The sequence below is a fragment of the Gopherus evgoodei genome, chromosome 2 (genome assembly GCF_007399415.2).
Source record: "Gopherus evgoodei ecotype Sinaloan lineage chromosome 2, rGopEvg1_v1.p, whole genome shotgun sequence".
NCBI classification, from domain to species: Eukaryota; Metazoa; Chordata; order Testudines; family Testudinidae; genus Gopherus; species Gopherus evgoodei.
In genome coordinates this window covers 140,394,260-140,418,009 of record NC_044323.1, presented here as the reverse complement: position 1 = coordinate 140,418,009, position 23,750 = coordinate 140,394,260, and the positions used below count along the sequence as shown (strand labels likewise).

General features: G+C 42.8%; 1 protein-coding gene across 1 annotated transcript in view; it reads left to right on the top strand.

Annotated features, from left to right (window-relative positions):
- The window catches only part of CDH18 (cadherin 18), a 1,009,618-nt gene that overhangs the window by 683,286 nt on the left and 302,582 nt on the right, over positions 1-23,750 (top strand).

Genomic DNA, 23,750 nt, shown 5'->3' with positions numbered 1-23,750 from the left:
GAAGAAGCACCATTCTGGAGCGAGTTTCTTTGAGACTCTTCCTCTCTCAGAGCGTATATGATATGCTTCCCTCCACAGCTGGCCGTGTATGTATCTGGGGGTAATGGCACCATATCTACCACGTCCATTTAGGGTGCAACAGTAGAGTGGCAGGAGCCCAAGGAGAGTGCAAAGACTACATTTATATTTGGCTTTTATGCAGTGAGTTCAGGGGAAAGTTCCTTATACTTTCCCACCACCCTTATGCTCCCGTGAAGGTGCCAATCAAAAACTAGTTCCCAGCATGTAGTGTTGTCTGTATGAGATAATCCATGCTAAAAAAAAAAAAAGTCATTACAAGAACATGAAGGCTTCAAAGTGTCATTGCTTGACTTCTGAAAGCCTCCAAGTTACAGGCTGTCTAAACACTGTTCTTTTCTACACGTTATGATACAGCCTTTCATTAAACCATTTTAGTTTTTCCTTAGGACACTCACCTCATTCATTGCTCAGGATGGATGGTGTTCAGGAAATAAGGCAGCTATTCAGAATTTTTTTTTTCATCTTCCTCATTCAATGTGTGTCCCCATGCCTCATTTGCTGCACTCAGTTCAAACTCTGCACCGAACAAGGATAATATTTTTCCTTCTTTCTTCATAGGGTTCTCTTTGATGCTAACCATTTTAGTATCTTAGTGTCTCACAGAAGTTACTGAATTTATCTTTGCAGCAACTTCCTTAAAATGGGAGGTATCAATATTCCATTTTACATTTGGCAGTAGTTCTGATATTCTAATTTAGTTAAGAGATTGACCATTATTAACTTAGGTAGCTTTATTTATTATTATTTTTATTCAAAAAGGGAAATCTGGCCAGTAAAGACCAAAATAATACTACAGTAGTAATCAACAGAATTTAAATCATGGTTGCTGTGTTGTAGTGTCTCTTCATTTTGAGAAATAAGTTTCTGAACTGCTGTAATATCTATGGTAATTTCATCTACATTATCTAGGTTTCATTTGATGTTCCTTTAATTTGACAAGAGATTTTCCTACCAGGACCCTAGATTTATGAAGGAGTGCATGGGTACGTGTGTCTGCAGCATGGGTGTGTGTGTCTCTGTAATTCTAGGCATCTGTTCAATGTCACTGACCTGCCAATGCTGTAAATTATTAATCTAGTCATCTATTCTGCCTCATTGGTGTTAGGATTAGATACATGCCCTTTCACATTTTTCATGCCCAGTTTAGGAATAACATCACAAGATGAACTGACCTCGTTATCTCTAGCTTGCTTGCTAGCACACATATATATACCTGCCCCTGGATATTTCCATTACATGCATCTGAGGAAGTGGGTATTCACCCACGAAAGCTCATGCTCCAAAACGTCTGTTAGTCTATAAGGTGCCACAGGATTCTTTGCTGCTTTTACAGATCCAGACTAACACGGCTACCCTCTGATACATCACAAGATGAGAATCATTATGTAAAATGCTGTTTATTGTTGCAGTCATTGTCACTGTAATGTACACTAAGGACAAGAATAGGTCTCTAATCAAAATGGTGAGGTAGCTCATCCTTATTATGAGGATGGATTATTTTTTTGTATTGACTGTGTATTGTACAGCATGTGCTCAGACACACAGGCTTTAGTTTACACATAATCATCTAATCTGACCTCCTGCACAGTTGCAGGCCACAGAACCTCACCCACCCATTCCTAGAATAGACCAATAATAACTTGGTGAGTTATTGAAGTCCTCAACTCATGATTTAAAAACCTCAGGTTACCGAGAATCCAACCTTTACACTAGCTTAAACCTGCAGTTGACACATGCCCCATGCTGCAGAGAAAGGCAAAAAAGGGTCTCTGCCAATCTGACCTGGGGGAAAATTCTTTCACAATCCCAAATATGGCAATCAATTAGATACTAAGCAAGACACACCTGCCAAGCACCTGGGAAAAAATTGTCTTTAGTAAGTCAGAGCCCTCCCCATCTACTGTCACATCACCGGCTGTTGGGGATATCTGCTACTAGCAGTTGCAGATTGGCTACATGCCGTTGCACACAGCATCATCATGCCACCCACTCCATAAACTCATCAAGCACAATTGTGAAGCGAGTTAGTTGTTTTCCACCACTAATCCTCTTGGAAGGCTTTCCGTTCCTCTAGTTAGAAACCTTCCTTTAATTTCAAGCCTAAGCTTGTTGATGGCTAGTTTATATCCATTGGTTCACATGTCCATATTGGCAATTAACTTAAATAACTCCTCTCCCTGCTTTGTATTTATCCCTCTGGCATATTTATAGAGAGCAATAATATCTTCCCTCAGCCTTCTTTTGCTTAGGCTAAACAAGCTAAGCTCTCCTTTCCTAAGGTAGGTTTTCCATTCCTCCAATCATCCTAGTAATCCCTCTTTGCACCTGTTCCACTCTGAATTCATCTTTCTTAAACATGAGAGACGAGAACTGCACACAGCATTCCAGATGCGGTCTCACCAGTACCTCCTATAAAGGTACTAACACTTCCCTATCTCTACTGGAAATACTTTGCCTGATGCATCCTAGGATTGCATAAGCCTTTTTCACAGCCGCATCACATTGGTGGCTCATAGTCACCCTGTGATTAACTAATACTCCCAGGTCTTTCTCCTCTGTCGCTTCCTATGGATAAATCCCCATTTTATAGCAAAAGATCTTGTTGTTATTCCCTAAGTGCATGATTTTGCACTATCTGGGGTGCCTCGATATCCAAGCCACTTCCCCCCAGTGACAACTGGAGATGGGAAAGTGGACCTGGGCTCGCCCACTACTCTGGATCCCAGCCCATGGACCCTGTAGAGTGCCGCTGTCTGCTGTGTCCCTTTAACAGTGTTGCACAGCTTCTCTAATTCCCTGGACCACTTTACTGCAGCTCCACAGAATCTTCACCCTTACCTCAAGCCCTTGTCCTAACAGAGTCCTAGCAACCAACTCATGGCTCCTTCTCACTGTTGTGGAAAATCGACCACACAGTTGATTTTGATCAGACAGCTTGAGGCTCCTTTATTTTATATAAGCATGTATGCAGGGAGAGACAGCATAGCCCCACGTAAGAGACAACTGCTCTGCCCTTTACAAATTTTACCAAGCTTATAAAGGTTAAAACCGCAAAACATAGTGTGTTCAGTACATACTATCATTGCCTTATTTCAAATATATTATTAATTAAAAACAAGCAAATCAATTCCTTTTCCCATTTATGGTTTTTGCTGTTATTGTCTGACTTATGGTTTGACCATTCTAAGACCCAACTCTTGCGGTTTCGGCTATACAATAATATCTATCGCAATTTGACATGACTGGAGGCTTCTGTTCCACTTCCCAGTTCCTCTTTTTTTTCAGGCCCTGACCACAGCTCTCTGCCCTTGCATGCCCTATTGTGCAGATAAACACAGACAGCCTGAAGCTTTTATATTATATTTAATAGCTTTTGCTTATTAGGCCTCAGGCCTGAGAAGGGGAGGGTTCGGTTTTCCCTGACATTTCCTTCCTTTGATGCCTACTGGCATCATTCTGACTTAAATGTTGATATTTATTAGGTTATTAATTTTTAAATTTTTTTTCTCCCTCCTCTGGGGCTTGAGAGCTAATTTTTTTGAGAGAGATCAGGGTCACTTGTTTTGGAAAATGTTTATAACCCATTCATAAGCCAACCCTATAATTCAGGGGTCAGCAAACTTTGGCTCTCGGGCCATCAGGATAAGCCACCGATGGGTCAAGATGGTTTGTTTACCTCGAGCGTCTGCAGGCATGGAGGTAAACCTAAGTAAACAAAGTGTCCCGGCTCGTCAGCTGCTTACTGTGACAGGCCGGGAGAGCAACTGGTTGGGGAAATTTTCTGAGGGGAAGAAGCTGGGAGTCAGTGGAGTAATCCCTGTGACCACCCCCCACGTGACCCCACCCCTAGTCTGGGAACCTCACACTTTCCCCATCTCATCCCTTCCCACCTTATCTGGGGAGGACCATGGGAGGATGTCTCTGACCTGGCTGGAGCTGCTCCGGCAGGCTGGGCAGTGCAGCCACAGCCTGCTCTGGGGGGTGGGACCGAACGGCACAGCTGCAGCCTGCCAGCCCCAGAGCTGCAGCTACTTCAGAGGCTGGAGGGAGAGCAATGTGGCCAGAAGTGGAGAGATTCTGGCCCTGCCTATTCCCTTCTGACTCTGCTGGCTGTGCTCCATCTGTTGGGGGGAGGGGCTGTGTCCCACTTCTCCTTCTCTATACCTGTTCACAAGCCAACCCCCTTCTCTGGTGCTTCCCTTGTTTACTAAAAAAATTTGGCTTATGAATGAGTATACAGTATATGACTATAGTACCTTTTACTATTTGTTATAATCTCCTTTGCAAGGCCCAACTCTGCTTAGCTTTGGCTGTTCTCATTTTTCCCCCCTACACTTTCTGATCTCCAAGAGGTAGCTTTCCTTGCTATCCTTCCATTCTTTGTAGGCTTTCCGCTTCCTCTTAATCACTTATTTGAGATGCTTGCTCATCCAGCATGATTTGCAACTCTTCTCTACAATTCCCTCCCTCCCCTCCTTGGGATGCAGGCTTCAGATAGTTTCTGCAACTTGGATTTAAAATAATTTCAAGCCTCTTCCACATTCAGATCCTTTAGTTCTTCAGTCCAGTCCGCTTCTGTAACTAATCCCATTAATTGTTTAAAGTTTCCTTTTTGAGATCAAAGACCCTAGTTGCAAATCTATTTTTCTTTATCCTTCCATTTGGTTTAAACTGAAGTAGCTCATGATCATTCGGCCCAAGGTTGTTTCCTGCAATCCGTTTTTTCTGTGATGTCCTCACTGTTCACCAATACCAAATCTAAAATGGCATCACCTCTTGTTCATTCAGGAACTATTTGTTGAAGAGATCCATCAGCCATCACATCCAGGAAAATCTGGGCCATACTATTATTAGTAGCACTTGTCTTCCAATCTGATCTGAGAAATTAAAGTCGCTCATAATCCCACAATTGCCAGTAGTATTTATTTAATTTAAAACTTTAGAGGTCTCTATCCATATCTAAATCAGATATTGGGGGCCTGTAGCACACCCAGCGCACTATCTTGGTGGAACTTCTGATAGCTTTCGTCCCCAAAGCGACTTTGACCAAAACAGACAGTTTTATCCATTCCATCACTTCCAATTTCTTTGCAGTCTACCTCATCATTAATATGCCATGCTACTCCACCATCTTTTCCTTCATTTTTGTCTTTCCTAAACAGCATATACCCTTCAATATCTGTACTCCAGTCATGACTACTGTTCCATCATGTTTCTGTTATCCCTATAATATCTAGTTTCACTTCCTACACCAGTAGTTCTAGTTCCTCCATTTTGTTACCCAGGCTACTTGCATTGGTGTACAAACAACTTAGTTGTTTCTGTTTGGATTCCCCCAGATTCCTCACCCAGGTACAGTCATTCTACTGCCAGTATGGCCTACCTGACTGTTAGCTTCATTGGTATCTTTCCCTCTTAAACTCCATTCTCCCACCCCTTGCTCTTCCTTTCTCAATTGCTGTATTTCATTTTGATTTTCTTCTTGGTCAATATTAGAAGCAGGCATGAAGATTACATAAGCACCTCCCAACCATCACCCCTGAGTTCCTAGCTTAAAGCTCTTTTAATCAGTTTTGCCTACCTCTATCCCAGAAGTCTATTTCCCTCCCTACAAGGGTGGAATCCACCCATGAGAACAGACCTCTGTCCATGAATGCCTCCAGTGGTCTAACATCCCCAAACCCTCCTCATAGCACCACTGTCTGAGCCAACTGTGAATCATCAAAATCTTGTGGCGTCTTCATTCTCCTCCTCTAGGAACAGATAGAATCCTACTGAAGATCACCTGAACCTCCATTTCTTTATGTTTCTCTCTTAGCCTGACGCAGTCTTTCTTGATGTGTTCCAGTAAGAATCTATCAGTATCATCTTTTCCCAGGTGAAGGAAAATCAGTGGACTCTTTTGTGCTCCCATTAGGATCCTCTTCAGCCTTACATCTTCAGGTCCATGTTCCATATCAGCTCCCAGCAGACAGCAAACTCTTCTGTTCTCCAGATCAGCTCTGGTGACAGGCCTGTCTATTCCTCTTAGTAGGAAGTCACCAATCATGTAGACCTTCCTCTTCCTGGGGGGTTGGTTCTTTCTGGCTGCAAGTCATCCTGCATCCTTCCAGAACTCTGAACTCTCTCCATTGACTCTTCCCCTCTTCTTGTAGGAATAGCAGCTCTTAGCTTCTTCCTTGCCATCCCACCTTCTGTTACTGCCTGCTGTGCCCTTTCTTCATTTTGCAACTCAGCAAACCTCCTTCACTGGCCGGTCTTTTCCTGTCCCTGGTTCTCATAATCACTTGCTTCCACTGCCCTCTTTCCTCACCCAGCAGTCTATCTTCGCTGTTCTCCAGTCCATCTGCGAGTCTTTGACATTTCCCTTTAGACTCCTCTTGCTTTCCCTCCATCATGTCCAAATCCCCTTTGAAACTCAACCATAGTTTCCACCTGCACCTCCAAACTTTGGATCTTTTCTTCCATCAGCTCTATAAGGCAGCACTTCATACGAACAGAGCTCTTTCTGGATATTCCCCTTACAAACACCCACTCAAATTCCCCTGTTTTCAGCTCTGTTTGCTGGCTCTTGTGCTGCTGACTGGCTACTTGGCTGCCTTTATAGGACCCCTAATCAGGGCTGTGCAATCAAAGTTTCTGATTCTCTGTCAGCACATTGCTCCCTTCCAGATTTGCAAACTGAAAACACACACACACAAACTTACTTACTGCCCCTAAGGAATAGGGGTTTGCCTCCTCTATCCTTCTCCAGCAAAACTCCCACTCAAACTCCCTTAGTTGCAGCTCTGCTGGCTCCTGTGTCGCTGATCCTCAATTTTAACATGTTACATAACCATTCTTAAAGTGTAATATTTCCGTTCTCCTAGAAACATGTTGCTAGGAGACTGGAAAATTGTATGAAATATATCTATATTAGTAACACTCTTAAGGTTTTTATAGGAACATGGAACATGACAAAATACAGCACTTCACCAAATGGGATTATGGTAAGAATGAGAAATGGTCCTATTGTACATGACTCTCTCTGATATTAAGATTATTATTAACATTGCCTCGCTAATGTGGTATTTGGGTGTCATATGTACAATTGTGGAGTACATATTTCTGGTACATGTAGAATCAGTCACTCCGTTAAAAAGGAAAATTATGGTTGTTCTGGGGAAGTTTTCCTGAAAACTTCCAAGAGAACCAGAATATCTAATCTAATATCTGTCCTTGTGAGATGTCCAGCATATATACATGCAATAAAGAAATTCCATTATGTGGAGCAATTTTCCTGATAGTGACAAAATGCTCCATCCTTCATGAGCGTTCAATAAGTCAAAGGCTCATGAGGACTCTTACCTCTGAGTGGGCACTTTACATGATAAGGCAAAACTCTACATTCTCCATTGAGCCCTGGATGAAACAGGGCTCACCTGTGCAGAATGTCCTGGGAAGGAGTTGGGCACTACTCTCATAAAATGGGAGAGTCCTGAGAGAAGAGCCACAAAGAAGTTGGCACTGCTTGCTGCATCATCTCTTCACTTGCAATAATTCACACTGGGTGTATTTTCCACACATAAAAGAAAAAAAACCAAAAACATGTACTTTCAGTTTAGCTGGCTTTTTATGTAAGACTAAGGAAAACAGCAAATAGAAAAGTTGATGAGAGTGATGGAAAATCAGAGCTCATCTTGCAGTCCATAAGATCTTCAGACATCCCTGCCTCTGACAGACAGGTACTTATACTCCTGGTATGTTTAAAGTACACTGCACAGGAAACAGAATCATAGCTCACATCCTCAACATTCCTCACCTTGGAGACACAAGTAAGATGCACTGTGATGGTGGGGTGGCAATAACAATCTGACTCTTGAGTGAGTTATACTGCTAAGAAAAATAGCATAGTGACATAGGCATGGGATCCATGAACTTGGAATCTGATATCTCTGATGGTGATCCTTAGATTCTGTGAGTTTTTAAGGGTACACCCCTCATAAGTAGCTGCAAAAATCTTCCCATAATGGTGGAATGAGTCTGGGAGTATTTTAGCCTTTTCTTATTTTTCTTATTACTGTTCACTGTAAAACACTTTGACACACTATTTATGATGACAGTATAGCAAAGCATACCAAATTGAATGATATGACTCTCAGTTAAAGGGAGTTCAAGTGATAGATAGTATGAGAGGAGGATCAGATTTTTAAGAAAATTTTAGCATTTCCACTGCCATGGTAAAATATTGCACTGTAAATTAGTCATATAGAGAAAGAGATTCCCCATTATCATGTGGGATTTTCAAGATAATTCCTTGGAAGTTTTATTCCCTGAAGACTGAAGATACAGTATATTAAACTTGTATGCAGTGCTGTAGCCAGGTTGGTCCCAATATATTAGAGCAGGGGTAGGTAACCGATGGCACGCGTGCCAAAGGCACTACACAAACTGATTTTCAGTGACACTCACACTGCCTGGGTCCTGGCCTGTGTCCAAGGGGCTCTGCATTTTAATTTAATTTTAAATGAAGCTTCTTAAACATTTTAAAAACCTTATTTACTTTACATACAACAATAGTTTAGTTATATATTATAGACTTATAGAAAGAGACCTTCTAAAAAACTTTAAAATGTATTACTGGCATGTGAAACCTTGAATTAGAGTGAATAAATGAAGACTCGGCACACCACTTCTGAAAGGTTGCCGACCCCTGTATTAAAGAGACAAGGTGATTGAGGAAATATCTTTCATTGGACCAACTTCAGTCCAAGCTTAAATAAACCTAAAGAAGGGCTCTGTGTAGATTGAAAGCTTGTCTCTCACCATCAGTTGGTTCAATAAAATATATTACCTCACCCACCTTGTCTCTTTATATTATACTTGTCATTCATACTTCCTGAAAAAGACAAAGTGATGACATGACGCTGAAAGAGATTAGTTCTAACACATAGCAATAATGATTTCGTATTTTCCTGATAAAATCAAGAAAAATACAACTTTCTTGTCTTAATGTTAGTAAGAAGAGAAACTGAAAATATAGAGCTTAAATCAAATGTGGCATGCCAGAGTCAGGGCCGGTCCTTTTGTCTCTTACCACCAAGTCCTCAACTAAGGGTATGAGTACGCAATACTAAGAGCTTATGCATAGAATGATAACACAGATAACAAGATAATGATAATACAGGATTGGGGTTATGTGGCTTGGATCTTTTCTAGCTTCATCCATTATTTTCATAAAGGTATCTAAGGCTTTATTTTGCTCTCAGTGCAAGTGTCCTTGTCATCCACGCCGAGACTCCCAACAAAATATTGAGCTCCGTAGTGTGTATTCTATGCAGCCTGATTCTGGGGGGAGAACATCATCACTGTCAGATCAATTCACCATTAATCCAATTAATTATTAACCTCAAAAAGGTTCAGGCAACACATCTACAGCTTTATTCTTTATTTTCCAACAACTTTTTATTGTAATTAAAAATTGTGCATGTACCCTTTTTTATGGTGTCACCATTTTAATAGTGTCACCAGGGCTGGCTTAGACTTGCTGGTGCCTGGGGCCAAAACCCAAGCCTAGGGACTTCAGCCATGCGCGGCAGGGTCAGGTTACAAGCCCTTTGCCTGGGGCTGAGGCCCTTCGGCTTTGGCTTTGGACTTCCAGCCTGGGGAGGTATATCATGTTAAAAGCCAGTGGCTGCTTTCAAAAGATTGTGTGATATATTGCAATTCCAGTATTTCATGTAATGTGTCTGGTTTCTTCGTGAGTTCTGTTTAAGATTATAATCTCCCATACATGTTTTACTTCCCCCTAAGAATATATGATATTTTCAAGATTTATTTATTATGTAGTAATAGTATTTTCAACCATCTCTCTAGTGTTCCACACAAAGGTGGTAGCCTTCATTTTATCCTCCTAATGAGATATTTCTTACTTTCAGAAAGCATGTAACAAGGGCCTGGATCTGGCCTTCCTTAAATTGAAAGTGACTAGTTTAAGAAATGAGTAGCCCTAAGCACTTAAAAGTCTTGACTTGATCAATGTTTCAACTTAGTGCAGAAAATGTTCTAAAAGTTATTGTGCTACAGATCCTGGCCTGTATGGATATGGTGTGAAAGGGCAAGAAGTAACAACAAGGAGAAAGTCAGAGAGAAAGAAAAGTCAGGACAAGACTCAGCAGTATAAAAGAATCTCAAGGAAGATAAGTTCACCCTGATAAAATTGATTTAAACATTTAATTGAAATGATAGTCTCACTGCAGCAATCTGACGGTTTACAGTGTGAGGCTAACAAACTAGATAAATCCTTTTGACAAAAACAATATTCTACTGATATAGTAGATTGAATGTTGTTGTTCTGACATAAAAGGACAAATTCCTCCCTGTGGAATTCCACATTGACTTCAGTGAAGTTACACCAGGTATGTATTTGACCCAATGTCTTTTGGGAAACAATGAAGTTCACTGTGTTCCAGCTTTTGTTTTTTGTTCTGTCAAGTCAAAATGCACTTGTCAGTCTCATTTATGTAGCCATTTCTTGTCATGGAACTGCATTATGAGTGACATGGAGAACATGCTCCAGGAAATCTGAGACATGGCTGAATTCTATGTTTCAATTTCAGAAGGGTGAAAGCAGTCTCTTCTACTGGGTTTTAATTTCTCCCCAATAACCTATGAATGTTTTGAAATTCCAAGTCATGAGAGAGTTCCATTATGTAACCCTTCTGCCTCTCTGAGTTGGCAGCAACAAGGGCTGGGTTCAGTATCCAAGAGTTCCATTTCAATAACGCACTGCAAAACAGGCTCAAGCCCCCACCCAGTAACCTGGGACAATTACATACTCTGCCCCCTCCGGGCACCTCTATGAGGCAATGCTTCCCCTCTTGCAAGCGCGGAGTCTGAGTGTAGCAAAATCCTTTTTAATAAAGGAGGGAAACAATGCGGCATCATGTTGGGGAAACACCACAAACAGGATTCATAACACAAACCATGAACAAAAGACCCACCTCCAAGTAAGTTTTGGCAGTGTCCTTTTCCCCTCAGGGTCTTAAGTCCAATCACCTCAAAGTCCAACAACCCAAAAGTCTCTGTCCCTGGTCAGTGTCACCCCAGAATTCAAAAGTTTATTTGCAAAGTTCCCCCCCCAGCCTGGGTGGAAATGGGGTGTTAAGGGGGACCTTACATGGTCCGAGGCCAACTGCGCCATCTCTCTGTGGAGTTCTTCTGTAGCCTTCACCACGAACGGCTCTGCTCCACCAGCCGTCCCGTGAGCTGCTCCAGCCATCCCCGCAAACTGCTCCGCTCTGCTCCACTCACTGTTCTATGGGCTGCTCCAAACATCCCACACTGTTCTGCTCTGCTCTTCTCCGATCCTTGTTCCATGGGCCGCTCCAACCATCCTGCAAACTGCTCCGTTCTGCCAGCCACTTAGCAATATATCTTCAGGCTCCCCCACTAGTTAACACAGCACTCAGTAATCTCAGGTCAGTAATTTTAGCTCTTTTAGTGATTTCAGCTTTTAGTAGGGGAGCCCCAATGCTGGTGGACCATTGGCCCAAAGTGAATTCAGCTCAGCAGCCTCTAGCTAGACTCCTAATGGAATCAAAATTAGCTCTGCTATTCAACAGTGAAGTGAGGAGAAGGTGCAATTGGTGCTGCAGGCCCTCAAAAGGGGTCCTGTAAGGAGGCGCCCTGGCTCCCCGCCGCACCTGAGGGGGACGAGCCAGAGCAGGCACCTCAGTGGGCGGAGTCAGCACAGCCTGTCCCTGCCCCCCCCGGAAGTCAAGGTGCAGGACAGGAAGTATAAAAGCTCGGCCCCAGCGCTCAGTTGGAAGCAGGCTGCCGGAGAGGACAGATGCTGGTGCCCGAGCTCCCGCCAAGCCAGACCTGCCCCGTGCCCACTACCCCGAGGACCGCTGGCCTGACCTGCCCCGCACCCATTACCCGGAGGAGCGCTGCCCGGACCTGCCTCGTGCCCACTACCCAGAGGAATGCTGGCCGTACCTGCCCCGTGCCCACTACCCAGAGGAGCGCTGGCTGGACTTGCCTCAGACCCGGTACCTGGAGGAATGTCGGCCTGACCTGCCGTGTGCCCGATACCCCGAGGAGTGGCCTGAGCTTCCCCATGACCGGTACCCGGAGGAACCCATGGTCTGGAACCCACCAGATGACGCGGGCAAGGACCAGGTACCCAGAGAGGGGGAGGTTGGAAGTAGCCCGGGGATAGCCGACCCTGGTTTGGCTCCTGAAGAGCCCAAACCCATGTCAGTGTGTTGCGGCCAGGATCCCCACTGACCGCAGCAGGTCTTGACCGCTGCTAGGGCCCCGGGCTGGAACGCAGTGTAGTGGGAGGGCCTGCGTTCCCCCTGCCACCCGTAACCGGGTGGCAGACTCCCCCTCTTCCTGCCTATTGCCACTGCTCTGCCCTGACCCAAAGGGCCAGAGCTAATTAGGCTTGTGTTTGGTGCCCCGCCCGAACCAAGGGCTGGGCCCCTTTGACTTTGCCACTGCTCTGCCCTGACCCAAAGGGCCAGAGCTAATTAGACTTGTGTTTGGTGCCCCGCCCGGACCAAGGGCTGGGCCCCTTTGACTTTGCCACTGCTCTGCCCTGACCCAAAGGGCCAGAGCTAATTAGACTTGTGTTTGGTGCCCCGCCCGAACCAAGGGCTGGGCCCCATTGACTTTGCCACTGCTCTGCCCTGACCCAAAGGGCCAGAGCTAATTAGACTTGTGTTTGGTGCCCCGCCCGAACCAAGGGCTGGGCCCCTTTGACTTTGCCACTGCTCTGCCCTGACCCAAAGGGCCAGAGCTAATTAGACTTGTGTTTGGTGCTCCGCCCGAACCAAGGGCTGGGCCCCATTGACTTTGCCACTGCTCTGCCCTGACCCAAAGGGCCAGAGCTAATTAGACTTGTGTTTGGTGCCCCGCCCGAACCAAGGGCTGGGCCCCTTTGACTTTGCCACTGCTCTGCCCTGACCCAAAGGGCCAGAGCTAATTAGACTTGTGTTTGGTGCTCCGCCCGAACCAAGGGCTGGGCCCCATTGACTTTGCCACTGCTCTGCCCTGACCCAAGGGGCCAGGGCTAATTAGACTTGTGTTTGGTGCCCCGCCCGAGCCAAGGGCCCGGGCTGATACTGTGTTTGCTCAGCCCTGCTAGGGGCCTGAGCCTGAACTATTGCTGCCTGACCTGTTCAAGGGCCTGGGCTGATACTGTGTTTGCTCAGCCCCTGCTAAAGGCCTGAGCCTGAACTATTACTGCCCGCCCTGTCCAAGGGCTGGGGCTTATTTACTTTGAGAGCCCCGACCCCGGCTAGAAGGCCGGTGCTCTACCTTGTTTACAGACCTTATACCCCGCTCAACACCTGCCGAGGGGCTAAGCCGACCCGGACTGCAGTGCGTAAGGAGGCACCCTGGCTCCCCGCCACGCCTGAGGGGGACGAGCCCCGACACAACTGGCTTACAGGCCTATACCCTCAGGTACATATACCTAGCCCCAACCTCTCTCTTCACTTGATTTTGGAATCCATGTCCCTTGTCTAGTGAGTGCTACTCAGTTGATGATGAGACTCTCTGTCATAAAACAGTTTCATAGTCTTTCATTCACATAATCAGGGTAACAACACTTTATTCCTCCTGGCCCATAACAGAGAAATTGGGGATCCCACAGCTGTCAAGGTGACCATTTTGGGCTGCCGTGGGCTCATGCTAGGTGTGGTAGGAGTGCTTATGCAAACAAGATCAGCCCCTGAAGTTCTTTCCCACACTCGCCATAATTCACCACCAGATATCAAGGTAGAGCTCATCCTGATTCTCCTTACAATTACATTCCACGACTAGTACAATTTGTGTAATGAGTCCCTCTTTCCTTATAGCCAAACAATCAAATAGTTGATTTGTTGAGTACTAACGTATAAAAAAATTAGGAAGAAAATGTAGCAAGTAGCATGTACTAGGACTATGCAAGAACTAGATGTAGTGTGCAAAAGCCTGACTATTTACAGCAGATTTTATATCAGTACTATGATAATGGGAAGACTTTTCTCTTATACTGCAGGCTGATTCAGTCTACCTATCTTTAGTAGATCCTTACTCGATGAGTAGCCACACTGAAATCAATGACACTATCCACAGAATAAGAATCCCGTGCCCAATGAGATTAATGTCAAGGCTACAATCACCTTCAGAATTGGTGCCTGTTCATCATGAGTAAGTGGCAAGAACAAGCTCCTAAGCAGCCTCAGACACTAGAGAAGCAGAAAAACACAATAAAATAGAAAAATTACCTAAAAATGACCTGAAAAGGTTTGTGCTTTTTTGTGCTTCTTTATAATATACTAAAGATGAGAAATTTTTACTATTATTGCTCTTCAAGAATACGAAGTATCAGGAATTGTAAATGTTATCTTTGCTGCTTTGCTAGAGTCTCCCGTGAAGGACTCAGAAAGGTAGCTTGTGAGTTATCTCAACCCTCAATTGAAGGAGTTGTTGTAGTGAAACGTGAAGAACAAATCTCTCTTCCAATTGTTTTACACATATACTTCTTAAAACAGTCTGAATAAAAATCACTTCCTCTCTCAATCAATCAGGTTTTCTATCCAGGTTATCTATGGTCCCCAAACCTGTTACTTCTCTAGTCATCCAGAAAAACAAAACAAAACATGGTGGACAACACATGAATTTTTAAGTTTAAAAAACTAGGAGAAATTAAATATATAATTATATTTATCTGTTTTAAAGAACAGACTTGCAGGCCATTTTCCTACAGTATAAAAGATTTGATTGGTTGATTGCATGTCACATTTAAATCACAACTTTTTGGAAGTACCCAAGGTCAGTGTTCAGTCCTCCATGTCCATATTTAGCCTTTTTACCAATATAAAACTGAGGTTTACTTATTCTATAGGTTAACATATTGTTATGTGTAACTACCATTTCAGTGCAAGATCATACTGTCACCCCTTTCTAAAGAGATTTGTGGCTCTTACTTCCATGTTCCTTGCAGTAGCACTTACTGGAACATTCTAACTCTTACAGTTGAGCAAGCTCTTCATAGATCCCAAAATCTAAAGGTTACTGTTGATCTGTGCCAAGGGTTACAGCCTATTTAACCACACTTATGCTAATCTATGCTCCAGCTAATATCTTACAGGATACAGATCTGTAAGGTTCTTGTGTTGTAGCTGAATATAATAGAAGCAACTAAATATCATAAAGGCAAGCCAGTGAATAGAATGGGGGTCAATATAATGGCCAAGCTTTGCCCTCTGGGTTAGAGATGAAAAATGCAAGGGTTTAACCCAGCATTATAATGTTTTGCTCCTTCTTTTGGTAGATGTCCATGATCATACCATAGGTACATATATTCTACTGATTTAAAGTAGCAATAGGGCGATCCAAGATTTACTGACACTTTTATAAACATTTAAAGATAATCTCTAACTATAAAAGCAATTATCAGTCAGAACAATGTGAAATGACTATTTCAGATTTTTTGCTCACAAGCATTTTATTGCAGCTGTGGGAGCTATGGAAATTTCTTGGTGAGCAGTTAATTTTCATGTATGTCATTCCCCCCCTCTGAGCTTGTCAGTTGCATCTTAAACAGTTTTCAATAATACTGAATAGAACACAGAGAAGGGAACTTCTAACCTTATTTAGAGAAGAATGGAGGAGGTGGTATTTTCATCCAGTTAAGATTTGTGGCTGCAGAGTTACAGCCACAAGCCTGAACTGTGGTCAAGCTGTGTAAGTCAGGAGAGGACAGAGGGCTACCATGGTTTAAATCACCTTTGCATTCCTCTTGTCCTAGGTGCATTTGTCTTTCAGTGTGTTCCTGGGGAAAATTAGAGCATCCTTAGGATTACTTTTTTGTGCAGGCCAACCACATGGAGCTGTTCATGACAGCTAAGAATTAATTGCAATGGCCATTCTGGGTCAGACCAAAGGTCCATCCAGCCAGGTATCCTGTCTACCGACAGTGACCAATGCCAGGTGTCCAGAGAGAGTGAACCTAATAGGTAATGATCAAGTGATCTCTCTCCTGCCATCCATCTCCACCCTCTGACAAACAGGACACCATTCCTTACCCATCCTGGCTAATAGCCATTAATGGACTTAACCTCCATGAATTTATCAAGTTCTCTTTTAAACCCTATTATAGTCCTAGCCTTCACAACCTCATCAGGCAAGGAGTTTCACAGATTGGCTGCACTGTGTGAAGCAGAACTTCCTTTTATTTGTTTTAAACCTGCTGTCCATTAATTTCATTTGGTGGACCCTAGTTCTTATATTATGGGAACAAGTAAATAACTTTTCCTTATTCACTTTCTCCACATCACTCATGATTTTATATCTATCATATCCGCCCTTAATTTCCTCTTTTCCGAGCTGAAAAGTCTAAGCCTCTTTAATCTCTTCTCATATGGGACCCATTCCAAACCGTAATCATTTTAGTTGCCCTTCTCTGAACCTTTTCTAATGCCAGTATATCTTTTTTGAGATGAGGAGACCACATCTGTATGCAGTATTCAAGATGTGGGCGTACCATGGATTTATATAAGGGCAATAAAATATTCTCAGTCTTATTCTCTGTCCCTTTTTGAATGATTCCTAACATCCTGTTTGCTTTTTTGACTACCACTGCACACTATGTGGAGGTCTTCAGAGAACTATCCATGATGACGTCAAGATGTCTTTCCTGATTAGTTGTAGCTAAATTAGCTCCCATCTTATTGTATAGTTAATAGTTCCACAATTTTACATTTGAGTTCTTTCAAAACTTTTGGGTGAATGCCATCTGGTCCTGGTGACTTGTTACTGTTAAGTTTATCAATTTATTCCAAAATCAACTCTTGTGACACTTCAATCTGTGACAGTTCCTCAGATTTGTCAACTGAGTCAATGGATGGCTCAGGTTTGGGAATCTCTCTAACACCCTCAGCTGTGAAGACTGAAGTATATAATTCATTTAGTTTCTCCACAATGACTTTACCGTCTTTAAGTGCTCCTTTTTTATCTCTATCGTCCAGGGGCCTCACTAGTTGTTTAGCAGGCTTCTTGCTTCTGATGTACTTAAAAAACATTTTGTTATTACCTTTGGAGTTTTTGGCTAGTCATTCTTCAAACTCCTCTTTGGCTTTTCTTATTACATTCTTGCACTTTATTTGGCAGTGTTTATGCTCCTTTCTATTTGCCTCATTAAGATTTGACTTCCACTTTTTAAAAGATGCCTTTTTATCTCTCACTGCTTCTTTTACATGGTTGTTAAGCCACGGTGGCTCTTTTTTAGTTCTTTTACTGTGTTTTTTAATTTGAGGTATACATTTAAGTTGAGCCTCTATAATGGTGTCTTCAAAAACTGTCCATGCAGCTTGCAGGGATTTCACTCTAGTCACCATACCTTTTAATTTCAGTTTAACTAATCTCCTCATTTTTGCATAGTTCCCCTTTCTGAAATTAAATGCCACATTGTTGGGCTTTTGAGGTGTTTCCCATCACAGGAATGTTAAATGTTATTGTACTATGGTCACTGTTTCCAAGTTACCTCTTGGACCATATCTGGTGCTCCACTCAGGACTAAATCAAGAATTGCCTCTCCTTTTGTGGGTTCCTGCACCAGCTGCTCCAAGACATTTTGTCTCTTCATTTCATCCTGAGGTGACATGTACCCAGTCAATATGGGGATGATTGAAATCCCCAACTATTATTGAGTTCTTTATTTTGATAGCCTCTCTAATCTCCCTTAGCATTTCATCGACACTATCATTGTCCTGGTCAGGTGGTCAAAAATAGATCCCTACTGTTATATTCTTATTGGAGCATGGAATTACTATCCATAGAGATTCTATGGAACATGTGGATTCACTTAAGACATTTACTTCATTTGATTCTACATTCTTCTCAAATATAGTGCCAACCTCTTCTCCCCCCACCCCCACATGACCTGTTGTGGCCTTCCAATATATTTATATTTTGTTACCTGGAATGATTGTGTCCCATTGATTGTCCTCACTCCATCAGGTTTCTGTGATGCCTATTATATCAATATCCTATTAGGAAGTATCCTATTAGGAAGTAGTGTGGCATAGGAGCTCCTTAAGAAAAGTAGGCATTAAACTGGGTCACCATGCAAGAATACCACATAGTGGCATTAATGGCACAAAGAATCTGGCACTTAGGAGATTAGAGTCAGTAGTATCAATGTCCCTTGAACTGTTCTCACTAGATTTTTTTCATCTTAAATAGAAGAATTCTCAAGTGTATTCTCATTTTTTAATATTATTGTTTTAGTATTTCCTGTTTTATCTTATATTATTTAAAGCACCATGATATTTGGGAATGATGTGCTATAATTTAATAAGTTAAAAAAAACCATAAAACTTTCGACTAACATATAAAGCATTTTAGATTTGGTAGAATTTGCAAAAGTGTTATTTGCAAACACACAGTGGATTTCTGGGGAAAAAAAAAAAACCATTACAGTATTAGTTTGTTTAAAGGAGATAGCTGTGTAACTTTATGCTGTTGATTTTTATTTTTCACACATTAGACCAGGGCCAAACTTACTGGCCATCCAAGCCACATGTGACTGTCTTCAGAAGTTCAGGAGGTGGAGCACACTTGCTGGGAGCCAGAACTCAGGGCTTCAGCCCCACTCCTGCTGAAACCGCGAGCCCCGGCAGGTGCACCTCGCAGGGCTGAAGACCTGAGATGCTCCTCCCCATTGGAGAGAAGCTCCTACCCCACCACTTCACTGCAAGGCAGAGATCACAAGCTCCCCCCCTCCCTCCCCAGTCTGGTAGGTGGAGAATAGTGAGGCAGACGGGGCTTGAGATAAAATGATAAAATGGCTGCATGAGGCTCGCAAGTCACAGTTCGGCCACCCCTGCATTAGATACCTGCTCAAATATTTCTAGGTCTAACATAACAACAATTAACCAGAATATGTCAATATCCATTAATATTATTTGCTAGTTTGCCTCAGTTGCCCCAGAAGTCATCCTGTAACCGATCCCCATTCAAGCAAAACACTTAAGCACACATGTACCTTTTAGCCAGGAGTTCTCAAACTGGGGGTCGGGACCCCTCAGGGTGTCATGAGGTTATTATGTGGGGGATCATGAGCTATTAGTCTCCACCCCAAACCCCGCTTTGCCTACATCATTTATAATGGTGTTATAAATTAAAAATACTTTTAAATATATTTAAGGCAGCGTCGCCGAATTATTGTCTCATAGGGATTCAGATATTTAATCAGAAACCCCCCCCCCAAAAAAAAAAAAATCATGTGATTGGCTTAAAACTCATAAGATTTTAAAAAATCACATTGTTTTTTGCTTGGCTGCAGTTTGTTTTTTTTTGTTTTTTTTGCCTTACATCCAGTTTTTGTGTGATACTCGCAGGTTTAATATTCAACTTTAAATATATCTCCAAAAACTCCAGACTCCCTTCTCACTATTTGAAAGGATTCTCTTTACCCTCTCTTGTTTCATGGGGTATGGGGAGCTCCATTCTATCCATCTCTATCCCCTGTTCAAATAAACAGGACAGGCAGATGCCCCACTTATATTCAGTCTTCATGCTCTTCCACAGTCTCCTGTCCCACACCTACCAGTACATTCACTTGATCCCCATATTTCGCTACCTTTCCCATCAAGTGTCCTATGCATTGCATTCTACCTCTTCGTCATCTCTATTCCCTGCTTCCCCTGGTCTCCATATTCCCTTGCATCTCTTTCAGTCTACCTCCTGATCCACACATTTCCTTGTAGCCTTTCAGCCACTTTGTGTACCCCAGTCTGGACCCAACTCCCATAGATTCCCACCCATGATTCTGTGTCAGAACAGAGAAAGCAGAGAGAGTTATTCTGTACCATATGAGTTTTGTACTGAAGTATAACCCACTATCCACAGAGCTCCTAAACTACAGTTGCAAAACAGAAACACCTTGTAATGAAAAGACAAATTTTAAGAAAGATCAACAAGCGGATACACCAACACCACTCTTACTGTTGATATGGGTTCATAGACAAACACACTTTTAAGGTTAAAACTTATGGCAGAGAAAATCCCAGAAGTATTTATGTTCTTTCTTGTGTTAATCTTTCATGAATATTCAGGTGAATGGATTTCCTGGTTGGCATGTTCAACAAAAGAGCAAGCACATTTTCAAAATATTTGTGCAAAATTATTTTTGAATTTGTAAACACACATTGTTACTGAAAGTCTATTTCTAAGACTAGTTAACACTCTTTTAGAGCTAGCCTGGGGGGATAGCAATTCTGTTTTGTTTGACAATTTCAGAGGTTTCAAAATTATGTCTTTGTTCCAATGCAGAACAAAACCAACACCTTTGGAATGATTTCATGAAATGGCACTCACTGAAATTTCATTTTTTGGATCAAAATGGTCAGATTTTTTTTGAGTCTCTGTCAGTGACTAGAGAGTGCATCCCCTGGGTTCAAATTTGGTTGATTAGCCGAAGCCCCCACTGGTGCTACAATGTCCACATTGCTATTTTTACTGTGCAGGCCACCGAACCTCGCCCATCCACTCATGCAATAGACCCATAACCTCTGGCTCTTACTGAGGTCCTCAAATCATGATGTAAAGACTTCAAGTTACAGAGAATGCACAATTTACACAATTTTAGACCTGCAAGTGACCCGTGCCCCATGCTTGAGAGGAAAGCAAAAAACCCCAAGAGTCTCTGCCAATCTGAACTGGGGGAAAATTCTTTCTCGGCCCCAAATATAGTGATTAGTTAGCATAAGCATGTGGGCAAGACCCACCAGCCCAACATCTAGGAAAGAATTCTGTATAGTAACTCAGAGTCTTCCCCATCTAGTATCCCATCACTGGCCATTAGGGATATTTGCTACTAGTAGTTGCAGATTGGCTACATGCCATTGCACGCAGCATCATCATACTATCCCCTCCATAAATGTGTCCAGCACAATCTTGAAGTAAGTTAGGTTTTTTGCCCCCACTAATCCTCTTGGAAGGTTGTTGCAGAACTTCACTCCTCTGATTGTTAGAAACCTTCCTTTAATTTCAAGCCGAAGCTTGTTGATGGCCAGTTTATATCTATTGATTCTTGTGTCCATATTGGGTCTTAACTTAAATAACTCCACTCTTTCTCTGGTATTTATCCCTCTGATATATTTATAGAGAGCAGTCATATCTTCCCTCAGCCTTCTTTTGCTTAGGCTGAGCAAGCCAAGATCTTCAAGTCTCCTTTCCTAAGGTAGGTTTTGCATTCCTCTCACCATCCTAGAAGCCCTTCTCTTCACCTGCTCCAGTTTTGAATTAATCTTTCTTAAACATGGGAGTCCAGAACTGCACATAGCATTCCAAATGAGGTCTCATTACTGCCTTCTCTAATGGTACAAACACTTTCCTGTCTCTACTTGAAATACCTCAATTGATGCATCCTAGGATAACATTGGCCTTTTTCACAGTCACATCACATTGGCAGCTCATTTTCATTCTGTGATCAACCAGTATACCCAGGTCTTCCCCTCCTCTGTTGCTTCCTACTGATAAGTCCCTGTCTTATAGCAACATTTCTTGTTGTCAGTCCCTGAGTGCATGACTTTGCACTATTAAATTTCATCCTGTTGTCAGAAGTGTTGTCAGAGGCTACCGGTGTGGTGCTCTGCTGTCTCCTTGTTGGTATCACTCGGCTGCGTGCGTGTGTTCCCTCTGTGTTCTGCCCCAGCTCTGCGCAGATAGCTGACACAGCAGACCCGAATAGAACCCCCAATGACCACAGAGTCTAGTAAGGTACTGTCATAAACAGATAAGTAAGAGTTAATAGAATAGAAGTACTTCATGTCTCTTTTAACTGTAAAGGGTTAACAAGTTCAGTAAGCCTGGCTGTCACCTGACCAGAGAACCAGTCAGGGGACAGGATACTTTCAAATCTTGAGGGAGGGAAGTTTGTGTGTGTGCTGTTAGTTTTTGGTTGTTGTTCACTCTGGGGGCTCAGAGGGACCAGACATGCAACCAGGTTTCTCTCCAATCTCTCCGATACAGGCTCTTATAAGTTCAGAATAGTGAGTACTAGGTAGATAAAGCAAGTTAGGCTTATATTTGTTTTCTTTATTTGCAAATGTGTATTTGGCTGGGAGGAGTTCAAATGTGTATTTGGCTGGGAGGAGTTAAAATTGGTATTTTGCTGAAAAGATTTTAATTTGTATTTGTATACTTAGGCTGGGAGGGTATTCCCAGTGTCTATAGCTGAAAGACCCTGTACCTATTCCATTTTAATTTACAAAGATAATTTTTATTGTTTTTCTCTCTTTAATTAAAAGTTTTTCTTGTTTAAGAACCAAATTGTTTTTGTATTTTGGTGAGACCCCAAGGGACTGGGTCTGGAGCCACCGTGGAATTGGTGGGGAGAAAGAAGGGAAGGGGGAGAGAGAGGTTATTTTCTCTGTGTCAGGATTGCTTTCTCTCTCAGGAAGAGTCTGGGAGGAGGAAGAGAGAAGGAGGGGGGAAGGTGAACTTTGCTCCCTGGTTTTAAGATTCAAGGAGTCTGAATCACAGTGATCTTCCAGGGTAACCAGGGAAGGGAAGCCTGGGAGAGGCAATGGTGAGGGAAAGGGTTTACTTTCCTTGTGTTAAGATCCAGAGGGTCTGGGTCTTGGGGGTCCCTGGGCAAGGTTTTGTGGGGACCAGAGTGTACCAGGCACTGGAATTCCTGGTTGGTGGCAGTGCTACAGGTCCTAAGCTGGTAATCAAGCTTGGAGTAATTCATGCTGGTACCCCATCTCTTGGGCGCTAAGATTCAGAGTGGGGAATTATACCATGACAGGTACGAAGGCACGTCGGCCAGATTTATTGCCGTATGGACACAACTGCAGTTCCCTGTGGATTTCCTAGTCCAACTCAGGGCATACTACGAGAAAGTGCCTCTTGGCAATGGACTCAGCTTAGTCAGTGGTGGGACCTTCCACTGCTCCCTCAGCTGGACAAAGACACTGCCCCAGGGATGCATTCTTATACACAGGTACAAACAAGTTACACATCACTCCTGATGTATTGAGGTGCAACCCCTTTACGTAGTAAGGTTCAACCCCTCTACGTAGTAAGGTGCTGCCTCTCACCTTGTACATATTGGTTTGATCAAAACAACTCTATCCATCATTTTACCCTTTTGCCTCTGTCATTGGGATGGGTCGGCGTGTTCTTTCTTATCTATGGAATGTTCCAGTATAAGGTGTTCTGGTACCGTGTTTATACTTCAATATGCTAGGTGAATATATGTTTATGCATCATCAGCCCTTATCTTGCCAGCTTCTGTGAACCAGGCAAGCTTCCAGCTCACAGCTTGACTTTGCTTTTTAGCTAAGTCTTGACAATTACTTTATACTCATACTGGGCCTTTATCAGGGCCTTCACTTACTACACATCCTATTTCTTTTACTCCAGTTTTCAAGGTCTACTAGATCTTTTATGATATTCTAGTTCTCCTCCATATTGGCAATATTACCCAAATTTGTGTCATCCACACATTTTATTAACACATTCCCATTTTTTGTGCCAAGGTCATTTGTAAAAGTTAAATAAAACTGGTCCCAAGACTGATCCCTGAGGAACTTCACTAGTAACATCCCTCTAGCCTGACAGTTTAGTTTTAGTATAACCCATAGTAGTCTCTCCTTTAATCAGTTCCTTATCCACCTTTCAAT